The sequence below is a fragment of the Thunnus albacares genome, chromosome 20 (genome assembly GCF_914725855.1).
Source record: "Thunnus albacares chromosome 20, fThuAlb1.1, whole genome shotgun sequence".
In the NCBI taxonomy this organism is placed as follows: domain Eukaryota; kingdom Metazoa; phylum Chordata; class Actinopteri; order Scombriformes; family Scombridae; genus Thunnus; species Thunnus albacares.
In genome coordinates, this window is record NC_058125.1 from 20070913 (window position 1) to 20084362 (window position 13450).

Here is a 13450-nt window from a genome sequence, read left to right on the forward strand (position 1 = left end):
TAGCATTATTGTATTTTTCTTCTTGTATATCTTTAGATTGCATTGTCACATTATTAACATCAACATTAAATGTAAAATACCCCTATGGGATTAAAAAGAAATTTGCATTTACAAGTCAAATTCTCCAATAGGTACAGTAAATCCATCCACAGTTTCTACGCAGTAAACAATGTCAAAGCTGTTTCCCACTGTATTTTCACATTTCCATTTCTGTCATCACAACAGTAAACATTAGACTTTGTGTTATGCTCTTCACTTTGCCTCCTCTTCTCCCCTTTCCCACATCACTCGCAGTTATCCTCTATCGGCCTATTCAGCCTTGTACCACGTCAGCCATTTAATCAGAGTGATTATCTTACCACCAGACGCTGAAATATTTATGCCTCCTAACCGCAACCTGACATTTAACAAGCACCTAAATGGAACTGACCTCAGATGCACACAAAAACATGCACGTACACTTACGTAATACTACTCGCGGGTTTAATACATACACACACAAGCGCACATTGGTAACAGTTACAGTCGGCAATCTCACTGGAAAACACCAGACACCTGACCATGTAACCACATTTAAGTGCGGTGGATTTTCTGCATGTGCATATGTGTGTTTCTGCGAGTGTGTGCTCGTGATTTGTAGGAAAGAGTCACTGGGGTTCAGAATCACGGTCATGATCAGTGATTGGTCAGCATTTAGTGATGAGCCGTCAAGGTGAGAGGTTGAGGATCTTGGCAGGAGGCCGGCTCCCTGGATGCTGGGGTCATTGGTACAACTCATACTAGATGGATAAACTCACATACAGCATATATACATCTCACTTTACTTTGTGCTTGATAGTGTCTTGCAGTACATTTAAATTAAAAAAAAATAAACGTGACATGTTCAATTTTAACAATGCCAATGATATCTACTTTATTGATTGGTTAGAGTAGTGAAATATGCTCAGTAGAAAGTGGTAGGGTTTTAATTTAAAGGTGCACTATGGAGTTTCCTTGTGAACAAACAAAACTTATGTTTACATTGAGTGTTACTCATCAAAATCCATTGTGTGTATCCTTGTTATCCTTGTGTATCCTCGTAACACAAAGTTGATTGAGTAGTAGTATTTTAAACCCTGCATTGTTCACGTCCATCTTTACTAGCATGCAGTTTTCTTCTTCCCTGTCTTTAATGTTGCATTGCTGTGTTTCATGGTGCATTAGAGCCATACATAAAAACTCAAGGAGAGACATGAACTCCCAAGGAGCATTTCTGCGCTGTTAAATATGAGTGTAAGCTAAATATAACACTTTGTAGAAACCAAATGATACATTCAACAGTTTAGTTTAATTCAATTTTGGATGCTGTGTCAGTTAATTTAGTAACAATGGTGCAGAGTTTTGTTCCCAGTTGCAATGATGAACTGAATTTATTACATCTTTGAACAGGGTTCTTTGCAACAGCAAACACAGTGAGGCTCACTATATTTTACCACCATACCAGACTAATGCAAAAAACAAGGCTTCTCAGAAACATACAGCTATCATCATGTTAAATTATCTAAGAGACTTTGGTTTCTATGTTAAGGAGAATTGAGGATATTTTTCCAAGAATATTTTAAAATGGGAATTTGTAATAGCAAAAAGTCACAACTCTATGGAATCATTGATTTAAAAGGTTCCCCCCAAAAAAAACACAAGTGTCAAGAGTACTTTAGCGGACAATATTAGCTGTCAGGGAGAATTTTTAAAAAAAAAAGAGTTGCTGCTCTGGCCACATGTGAGCCAATAACAGGGATCTAATGTTACCAGTGAGTAGAAACCAATTTCTTGTAGCTATTTAAAGAGACAGACAGAATAGAGGGAAACTCCCATGGCACAACAATCTCCGCCCAGTACTCAGGGCTACTTCCTGACTGTCCAATTTCCTGTCAGCCTCACCGAGACTAGTCAAACCAAGTGTGTGTGTGTACGTGCATGCTTATGTTCTAGTGCATGCACGTTTGTGTATGTGTGTTAGTGTGTGTCTGAGTGCGTGGTTTGCCAGCTTTTCTCTAATTTCCTCTCTACCTGTGCCAGGCTGGATTGCTTCCTGTATGTGATTGATTTACACTTAATGGGGACACCTCCTCTCCTCTCTCTGTCTCTACAGCTCCATCTCATCTGCCCTTGTGTACACGGATGATAGTAGAAACAAAACATGATATGATATGATAAGAGGGCTGAGGGCTGGCACCTCAACTTATCAAAAACTGTGTTATTACAGGAAGAAATGAACCAATAGCTAATGGCTGTATTCAGTTCAGCAATGAGTCATCAATGGGTCAGAATGAAACTCAGCACCATTAGTCAGATATTTCTGTCTCTGCTCCATCTACACACTCTGACATTAATTGCATCCATCAGTTATTGCTGAACCCCACACTTGACTATAAAACAACTCAGTTTTCATTCAGGCTATTGCCCAAAATGTATTAAGGCCTTTTTTTTCCAAGATAAAGCAAAAGCAATAAGAGTCTTCAGTTCATGGTCTCTGCAAGCGTGAATGGTGGCGAATAGGGAACACAAAACAAATCAGACACCAATACTTGAAATGCCATCTATCTACAGTTGACTAAATTCCAGTTGTTGTTTGCTCCGGATTCCCTTTTCACATTCTTATTTCCTCATTTAATGGCATTGGTGAGAAAAATAGGGTGCGATGATGTGGAGAGCAGCAAGTTATCCAATTCATGTATCAAGGTTTAGTGAGTTCATTTGCAAAGGCTCATCAAGTGCATGTTCTAAGGTTTATTAAGTGAAGTTTTAGTGCATTTTTGCTTGTCAGCAGACCTCATGACTGTACAAAGTGTTCCAAAGGACCTTATACTGGTGCAGGAATTAGTCACTGACAGTAAGAGAGCTCTGGGCCCACACTCAGACGAGCCTCAGTTGAAAGGCTCTACTATTTCAAAGATATTAGACTTTTGCCCCAAAACTCAGGGATTGAGGGAGCTGCTAAGCTAGAGTTCCAGGCAGGTTTCCCTTATGAAAACTCTTCAAAAATTCATTAGTCCTTTCCGTTTCATTCTGATTATTCCCTTCTGTCCCCATTTTTCTGGTTCTGCCTGCATGGCAAAATGTCTCTTTCCATCCGTCCAGTCTCTGGCTGTCTGTCTGCCTCTCTCTGTCTCCTGTTATATTTGCTGGGCAGCCAGTAGCCCTCTCTCCCTCTCTCTACTTGTAGAGCCCGTCTCAAAGGACTTCTAAAAGCAGGCTGCGAACAGTATGACGAATGTGTTGCTTGCCGTCGCTGTCCCTGTCACTGACGTACAGTTTGAAAGGTTTGTGAAAAAGACACGGCAAACAACCAGCAAAGAGTCCAGACTCCATGGGGAGCCTGTGACATCAGAGGAAGCTAGTCACCCCTCCCTGCTCCTGTGTTTGTCGTCTCATCTCTCCCTCTGTCACTCCCTTCTTCCCAGCGGCCTTTCAGCTCACCCTTTTTAACCGGCTCTGGTGTTCGGTTGCTGACCTATAAAATGTGGAGCCTGTCAACATTGCATGGCGAGTGATGGTGATGATGGGATTTACATACTATTAATGATTTGGAAAAGGGGAAGAGTGTGAGGAGAGGGGTGAGGAGCGAGAGGGGAGAAGGGGGGTTGGTTAATGGATGATGATGTGTGGATGTGTTCCAAATGTTAATGTACCGTTTTCGGACCAAAGAAAAGGTCTGTGATTGGAGATGAAGAAAGTTTCAGTGGTCAAATTCAGGGATGTGTACGTGTGGACCAACATGTTTTTTGGACCATAGCTTGGAATGGAAAACTCTGGCTCACAGTCGTTGTGGTGTTCAAGGGCTGAAGATGCCCACTTCCTGTACTTTTCCTCAACGTATAATCAGTCTCTTCATTTTAAAAGGAGGAACTGGGTACAGATTTGTCTGTTTATAGCCACTTCTCACTCATCAGTGAGGGTGTGTTTGTGTGTGTATATGTATGTGTGTATATATATATAGACTATCTTTTATATTTATATTTTTAGAACACAACCTCCATACTCTTATATTTTGCCTTGTTACAAAACATATTATGCACTTTATTGGACTTAAAATGCTGATAGAGATAGTTAGTATCATGCTACAGTACACATTGTATCAGTCCAGCTCTGTGACGGAGCACTCACAGCAGAGCAAACTATCTGCATGCTTCACATCAGGAGCCCAAACTGTTTGTTTTTAAGGGTAAATGCTACGAAAAGAGCGAGGAGCAACGCATGTGTCGGGCCTTGCTTTTAGCCTGCCACCTGTCTGAGCATCGTCATGTCGCCAGCTCACCAGTTAGCTCACAGATTTGATGCTTGGTAGCGTGTTTGTGAAATCTACAGAAGTTTTAATGTCCTTCTAGGAAGCTGCTGCATGTCAAGCTAAACTGACAGCTGGGTTGCGGGTAAATGCCACTGTTTAGTGGTTAGCTTGCCTGCTAAGTGGTAGCACTAACTTCTGTCATGCCACATGCTAGCATGATGTCAGCTCTGGTGTATTGTGTGGGTGCCTTTTTTTAACGATGCACCTGCTAGTTATCCGAAATGACACACAAACGCTTCTACACAATGTCAACTGTTTGCTTTTCAGCTGTGAAATTAGTTTGGTTGTACTGTTAATTTGGTTTCCCACTGCAATATCCATTTTAAACAAGGCCATATAGACTGTCACTACTCTTTAATGCAGCTTTGTACACCTGCTCTTATTTATTTATGGAAATACAAGACTAATTTCTATCATTATATTATAGACAATAAAGTTTTTTGAATCTTGAATACAGCTCAGTAACTTGCAAAATAGTCTTAAAAACCAACTTGAAAAAGAATCATGATGGATCATGGATCGTGCCTGAAAAAAATCGTGATATGATATTTTTGCCGTATCGCCCACCTCTATTGCAGAATCATCTACTATGCCTGCAACTCCAAGGTACACTGGACTGTAAAAGTGCCACATAGACTACTTTTAGCCAAATAACACTATTGTTTACATTTGCTCTTTTCCATTCCTCCACTGACAGTTCTTCCAACTTAAAGAGCTCCGACGCACAGAATCACAATTACAATTTGATATTCTGCAGCTCAGCTCAGATGTGCAGTCAAAACAAAGAAGCTTTGCAGTGTGTGTGCTGTGCTTTGCAAGTACCTTTTCATTCTACTCTTGTTTAGTCACATTGGTGGTGACATTAACAGCCAGACGGGCTGAAATAGACAAAAGAGTTGTGGAAACCTAAATTGTCTCTTTTCTTTCCCCTTGTCTCACTCCATCTCTGTCTCTCATTGTCTATTAAACCATGGCCGTGATCAAATACTAATGTGGTTTCAGGAGTGTTGTCTAATAGTCTAGACACCACAGACATGTTGAGTAAAAGGTGTGAATGCACATTGTGACACTATGTCAAATGCATTTTTTAATTATTTATTTATTTATTTATTTATTTTTACTGAAACTGTGGAACAATGATGTTTGTCCTATTCAGGAAAAGTACATGGCAGCTTTTCACCACAGCTACATGGAAACCTTTATGTGTATGTGTGTGTGTATACACGTTTGTCCATGTACATGCAAGTGTGATGGATGGCTGTGCCAGCAAATGTGTACGTGTGAATTTAAGCAATTATGATTGTGTGTGTGTGTGTGTGTGTGTAAATCTGTCTTAATGTATGAAAAAGTAAGGATGCCATCTGTTGATTTGTATTCGTATTTGTATGTGTGTGCCATGTTGCTGCATGTGTCTTATCATGTGTGTGTGTGTTGAACAAGAAAAAGTCCCTCTCACCTTCTGGCCAGCGAAGTGAGGCTGAGAAGCCATCCCGGTGGGGCGACACGGCCATTTTTCACCTGATCCAACATATTACCTCATTTCCCCTGGTACAGACGCCCCCTCTCCCCACTGGACCTGACCACTCTGTCCTCCAGTCCTAACCCGCAAAATTCTCTGCCATCCACCTCCATCCCTCCTTGCAGCTCTTTATCCAGCCCCTTGTCCTCCCTCAATCTGTCCGGGGCCAGCAGCTGATGGATGGCCCCTTAGGAGGGGGTTGCAGGAAGGGTCATGCCTGCTTTCTGGGACTTTTCAGAGTGCTACAGTGCAGAGATGGAGAGAGACGAATTGAGGCAAGATTGGCACAGATTTGAGAAAAGAGAAATGAAGGAAAAACATGTTGGGGGCAAAGGAAGTACTGAAGAAAATACTAACTAGAGGAGTGCACTCAGTAGAGTTCAGTTCTCCGCAAGGTGTGTCTGGGGGCATGTATAGTATCAGTCTTTTTTTAAGATGTGTAGAATAGTGTAAAGGTATTGTAACCAAGCATCCTCCTGGGTTCCCCTGTATAAACTTAATAAGGTAACAATAAACGGGACGATGAGTCCAAATATCTAAATTTAAACATTATTTATTTAGAACATTTTTTTATTTATTTAGAACAATCCCTTAATGTTCCGACGGCCCGCCCAAGGGCCATCACACTGTTAAATACACAATTATGCTATGCACACAACTCCTGTCTTTAAGTGGGTACTCATCACACACATCATACACATCTTTGGACAACTAAGATGCTTGTGATTCGATTGATGCAAACCTTTTCATGATACAATCACAACAGCAGGTACAATCAACGCCTCTGTCAGACAATCGACCAACAAACAAACAATTACATCAATCCACTGACTGATACAACTCCAACAAATATGGTCATGTTACATTGGCAAAGATCCAGTTGATCTTGAGTTGAGTTGAGTAAAATATTTAGTCCAAAACACATTATTACATCAATAAATATCCACAAACAGCTGTTGGATCATTTCAAATTCGTCATTTGGCACATGTCTTCCCATGTATTTTCTGTCATAACTCACACTAGCATGTAAACATTAGCAACATCTTGGTATCAAAATAGTGACTACAATCTGATGTTTTGATTGACACCTCAGTAGACCCAATAGGAGCTTCCATGTCCTGTCCACAGCCTACAATAGCCAACGAGAATCCACGTTGAAAGGAGGTGCCTGCCCCTCTTCTTTCATGTAAAGACCAAGCAAAAAGGAACAGAGTCTGCCAATGACTGCTGCTTCAAATAGCCAATTAAATTCCGAAAATGATGATATGACGCTTTAGTGGATAATATAAAGTTACAACATGGAAATTATGTGAATATAAATAGTTTGCTGTGATTTACTTTTTATATGAACTGCTTTTCCACCACAGCGTTTCTTTTGACTCTTTTATATGCACAGAGTTTAGTTTCAACAAGGGAACAAAGATTATAATGTGTTTATGCTTCAGTTACTCTGAAGCAGGGGTTATTAGGTGTCTCCAAATGGCCTTTTTTTGGAAGACGCCTGGAAATACCCTCAGAAAAACGTGTAAAATATTAATTTTCTGTGGTATTGGTATTAAATTTGAAATTGGACTAGGTAAGGCTTGATGCTCTGGTCCCATTGTGTTTTCCAGATAATAAGTCTCAGTTATAGGTCATCTGCAGGCATCTGTTTGCAAAAAAATATTCAGGCAAAAATAAAAACCTTATACAGTGTGTTCACACTTCAATGAATGCATTACTCAATGCCAGTAACACTTACTCCTTATGTTTCAGGAACAGCTTTCAATTTACTTTAGGCATGCCTTGGATAAGCATTTTAGACTAATTTTACAGGATTTTAAAGGAATGTTAAGGGGTTTAACACACTACACAAATTAAAACTCCTCCCTACCTCCCTCTCCCCTCCCAAACAAAGAAGAGCTGAATCTCATTCAGTTGTCCCTCCCAGCTCCCTTGCAATCAAGAAGGTGGTGAAACCAGCAAAAATGGGGATTTATTAATCTCTTATCATGCTTAACTTCAGTGGATCATTACATATCGGGTAAGGAATTAATCTGCAGATTCTCCAGTTCAAGTTGAGACCAAACTTTTTTATGGATGTCAGTTTTTGAGCCACAACAAAGGCCAAAATGTAGCCTGCAACAGACTTGTTCTTAGCCTAGCCGATTGCCAGAAATGCCTTTTGCTGCAGTTGTTGATCATTTGCAGCCCCTACCGGCTGGTTAAGACAAGTGAGAAGTCAGCAGTCAATGGCGGCATAAAACGCATTATAAAATAGCTTTTCCAACAATAGTGAATCACTGCAACACCGAGAGGTCCTTGAGCGTACAGTCATAAAATCACACATGGACACACAGACACACATGACCAAACACATGATCTCTGATAAAAATTGTCAGTTCTTACAAACAAGCTCTCCCCAGTGCTGTGCCTGCAGTCTCCACCTCCTCCTCCCATCTCTCCCTTGCCGACCACCACATCCTTCTTTTTCATCACCTGCATCTTCCCTAGTCCCATTCCGCCTGTGTTGTCTGCTGTCAGTAAAATCGACTGGGGACTGTTGTGTATTCTGGTACATGTTAGTATGGTTGCTAAAGTGCGCTCACTAAGTATTTGTTTGGGCTGTCAAGGTGTCTCCAGAGTGCCTGCTTGCCTTCTGTTGAATATTTATCACTTATTTAATGCCGTCGCCCCCCTCCAGAGAGTTGGACTCTGCCTCTAATACCTCCCACCCTCTTTCTCTTTCTTTGTCTCTTTTCCTTTTCTATAAACTTCTCTGCCGCTGCCCTTGCTTTTTTGTGTTTTTTCTGTTTCTCTTTGGTGCTCGGCATGCAGTATTTTCTGGCACAGTCTGTCTGTGTCACACTTTGTCTCGGTCTCTCCCCACTACTTCCTTTCTTAATGCCCACCACACCCCAACCCCCCACATCCCCACATTCACTTCTGTTGTTACCTTTTTGTTTAAATCAACCCAGGGTGTCCAGTCTAAGACTGTTGCATCATAACAATCCACATTTATTCCCCTCAGTTATCTGCCATGTTTTAAAAGCCATATGCCTAGCTTTTACATCATCAAGAGACCATTGCTGGAAAGATTGGTGAAGAACAAAGGCTTGAACAAGATGTCAAGGGATAAGGCGTAACTGCACCTGGAAGGAGAACGAATATGAGTTTGAAAGAGTGAAACTTCGAAGATAAAATAGTCCCCGGTGTGTTTTTCTTCTCTCTCTTCTGTCCCACTATTTATTCTCATCACTCACACAAACCTGGGAGAGATAGAAGAACGTAAGAAAGGTGCACAGGCAAAAAAAAAAAATCTTCCTTTAAAGTGTGATTCATCACATAAAAAGCTGAATTTCACACAGGAACTGCACTTCGGTAACATCTGCGTTTCTCGCTGTAAATGTCACCTGACAAAACGTGTTAGGGACAACAAGAAAGCAGGGAAAGAGGGGGAATACAGGAGTGTGGATGGATAGAGTGTAAAGAGGAGGCTTGTGGCAAATTTGATTCAATAAAAGAGTGTTAGAGGCTGTGAGAGATGGCGATGGTAGAGAAAACAATGAAGCTGAGTGGTGTTTTCTCTGTTATTGCAACAATAACACAACACTCGTCAAGATATTGCTCTTTCTCTTTCTTCTCACTCGCTCTTTCAGTGGTCACTGGTGTCATCACGCCCGCTTTGTTTTCCGAGATCAAAGTCTCACATTCATAAAAAAAATCACATGTTTCTGTTGTTACATCATTCTGGCCATAATAGATTCACTGTATTGAGAAGCATATTTCTGGCGCTCGGTCATAGCCTTAAATAAGAAACAGCGCTGGGCCAGCAACTGATACTGTATCTGGCACACAGGCAGCCCACAGAGCCCTGGCAAAGCACACAATGCAAACAAACAGGCATAAAAACAGGGACACAAAACCTCAAACACACACATATTTGCACATGTGCCTGAGCTAGGGCTGAAATTAATTGCTTTTATATCAAAATAGCAAATAGATGGGTGCAATTTTGAAATTGCAAGAACCACATAATTTTTATTATAACTTGCATTATACAATGATGTCTTTACAAGTTGTAAAAGGCAAAAGTTTTAGTTGGTGACCTATGATTTTGTGGTTTTAGTGACACTTGTTATCTGTAAATTTAGCCAGGTGAGGCTAATGTTGGTTCAGGGAGATGGACAAACTACAAAGTAAAATTCTCAGCAGTCATCTAGTTATTATGCTCTCTGCATGCCAGTAACTGTAGTATTTATACTTAGCAAAGGTGGATTTGTTGAGACAGAAGCACCATATTTTCAGACAGATATCTTGTATCTTGTTTAATACTATGTTAGACCAGAAATACAGACCTGAAGTTAACCTCATAGAACATGATGACAATTAAAATGGCAGTTACATATTTACCGCAAATCATTCGACCTTATCCTGAGCACACCAACATGGGTACTGTACTGTGCGCACACACACACACACACACACACACACACATTGCCCCCTACTGTGTTGCAGCCCCCCCATCCGGCTCCCCCTGCAAATTGAAGTTTTTTGATTCCTATTGGCTGTATTAGAAGTCAGGACGGTAGCGCTGTCCCCCATCTTGAAGCCATTTTGTCAGGAAATGGTGTAATTCCCTCATCTGGATCCCATTACAGCCAGGCGGACTGCTATTCCTGTGATGCCTGTACAGTGTAATTAAGGGCTTTGTGTCTCACAGCCAGCCACAAGTCAGATTTCTTTCTCTCACTACCTCCCTGTCCTCTATTGCTTTTTTTTCCCCCTGCTTAACCCCACTCTCTGGAGACTCGCTCACAGGCCCACCGGGAAATATACGCTACACACACCACCCCACACATATTCATGCTAACATACATTTCTTTATTATTCACACCTAATTCAGAGATAGTATGGTGAAGCCCTTCACCCAGAGGGTTCTGCTTGGCCTGGCAAAGTCTTACTATATAAATTTCTGATCCAGGATGGGCTACAGCTTTAGCTAACACTGTAAAAATTCCTGTTTTTACAGCCACACTGGTTCTGTCTGCACTGGACCTGTTCCCTTTACCACATACTAACCTACTTCCATACTTCCATAGAGGAGAAAATGAATGGTAGCATACAGTAGAAGTTAAATGGGCTGTTTCCTGCAATCTGGGCACACGTCTTCATACCCATGACTACATAGTTTGTTGATCAATACCTTCCAAGATGACTCATGAGCAGTTTCTTTTTTGTTATCTCTGGTTAAGGTTCAAGTAGGTTTAGGCAACCAAAACTACTTGGTCTAAGTGTAGGAAAGATCACTCTTTATGGTTAAAAGAAACCACATTTGACTGTTGGGATAGCAGAGGAAAGTAGACTTCAGGCTCCAGTGTTAAAGTTACACACTTTGTACACCCAACCTTTTATCCTGACCTCCTACTTTAAAATCTGTTCATCCCAGCCTTTATTTTGGCAAAAATATACAACAAAAATCAATTACACTGAAGACCACATTAACATAATATTGAGTGCAAACAACCGTGCAATATACAAACTGCTGAGAACAGTTTCAATCACAGCTATGTTGTGTTCCAGGTCACAAATGAGAGACACAAAAAAATTCTTTAACTATAGCATAAGAGTATGATTAGAGCAAGTATGATTGTTTCAGGATGTGTGAATGGCACACATGACTCTGATTTCCAGGGTACATTTTTACTTTATCCCACATCACTTGTTTGCCAGAGAACGATAAGAGTGAGCCAGTTTGAAAGCAAACGTCATGGAATCTCATTAAAATACCTCACTGGCTAGACCTCCCCGCCACTTCAGCTCTCAGAGTGGAACGATCTGCTTTGTACAACAGGGAGAATGGATGACATCGCTCCTGAAACTTGTGCATGTGTGTCTGAGGGGGGTCATTTTATAGACATGACATTCACTGCACTGTAGAGGCCTGCTTTCCAAGAGCCCAAACATGGGCATGAACAGTCGTTGTCCCAGATAGCACAGTATACTGTACACACCGATGTGCATACACAAACAAACATGCACACATATACTCACACTCACCCTGAGTACACACACACACACACTCACACACGCTCACACACACACACACAGAGTTCTGCCTGTACTGTGATCTTGAAACCCTGAGTCCGTGTCATTGGAAAATCAATACGCCTTGCTTTTTCATCCAATTAATTAGTGATTGGTGGATGAAGCTGTATATGTGTGTATGTCTAAGGGGTATATGTGTGTATTGGATGTGTGTGCTTTCTGCAATGTCTATCTATCTAGCTGCCTAGCTATCTAGCTAATAAGAAATTTGTATGTGTTTTACTGTTGCCTTGTTACCATGTTTTTGCAATTACACAACATTTAGCCGAGTTGTATTTACTTTCATCAACATAAACAAGCTGTAATCCTGCGAACACTGGACAGCTTGCGATGATGTCACTAATACCTCTATAAGCATGCGGCACTTAAACAACTCTGTGACAAACAATAGTGTTGTTGTATAACCAGATTAGCCCAAAGCCCTGTGTCCTGGAGGCCCACTTCTGGCACCTCCTCTGTGGATGAGTGTAATCCTTCAGGCCTTTATACACCTGCCTGGTGACAGTGCAATGCAATGATATGTAATGGAACACTGTGCCGTGCTAGACAACACAGTTTAAAACATCAAGACAATACACAGCGCCTCTCAAGGCACAGCAGCACAACACATAACATATTACAGCCAAACACAATGCGGCGCAGTAATGTATAAAACAACATAATATAAATCGATGCAATGCTATGAAATAAAACACGAAAATCCAGTACAAAACAATGTAATAGCAAAACACAATGTCATTCTGCAACAATAAACTGAATCAAAATACTGTAGAGCAGAGCATGTGAGGCAGCACAGAGCACATTCATAGTGAGGAGTTTATCCTTTGCCCAGCCCAGTACCCCTATTAATTACACTGGACATTCTCGTCTGATGATAAGGTTGTCCTCATTGCTCGACATTGTGATTAGTGAATTAAGTCTCCCTTTGCTTGGATTGCTTTCACACTGGTAGTTTAGTCTGTATCCAGGGAAGCTCAAGAACCCAGAGCACATATCAAAAAAAACACACCCAAGTCCACCTGAAGGAGATGCCCCCCAGTCAAACTGTGGTACGGTTCATGTGCAGTCATAATGCAATATATACTCTCACATGAAGAAAATTCATGTCATGATGGCAGCATTATGGAGATTCTCACATAATATCCCAACTTGATTCCACTTAGTATTTTTGCCTTGGAGGTTAATGAATGTGGAATACTTATTTTTCTGTCCTTGCAGCTGGTTCAGTCAAGCTCACGTAGCTCTGTTTACCGTGGCGCACATTTTTCCTTCATACGTCAAATCACATTTCCTGGCAATGGTGTTAAAATGCTGCCCTCTACTAAGTTTTCTGCCCTTTACTAAGTCATAATACTAATGTATTATGATGGTGGTTTGGAACTGTACACAAGTCTGTGCAGCATACCAGCAGGGTTATATGGAGCACTCTGGTTCGAACCCAGAGCGAAAACGTCAATTCCCATCTCTTACAGCCCTGAAGGCCCTATGCACCGCCTCAGGCATTGATTTAAGACAA

At 41.1% G+C, this 13450-nt stretch overlaps 1 protein-coding gene across 6 annotated transcripts in view; it reads left to right on the forward strand.

The window, feature by feature from the left end:
- Positions 1–13450, forward strand: part of sdk2b (sidekick cell adhesion molecule 2b) — a 275964-nt gene that overhangs the window by 109321 nt on the left and 153193 nt on the right. The gene's annotated exons all lie outside the window — the stretch shown is intronic.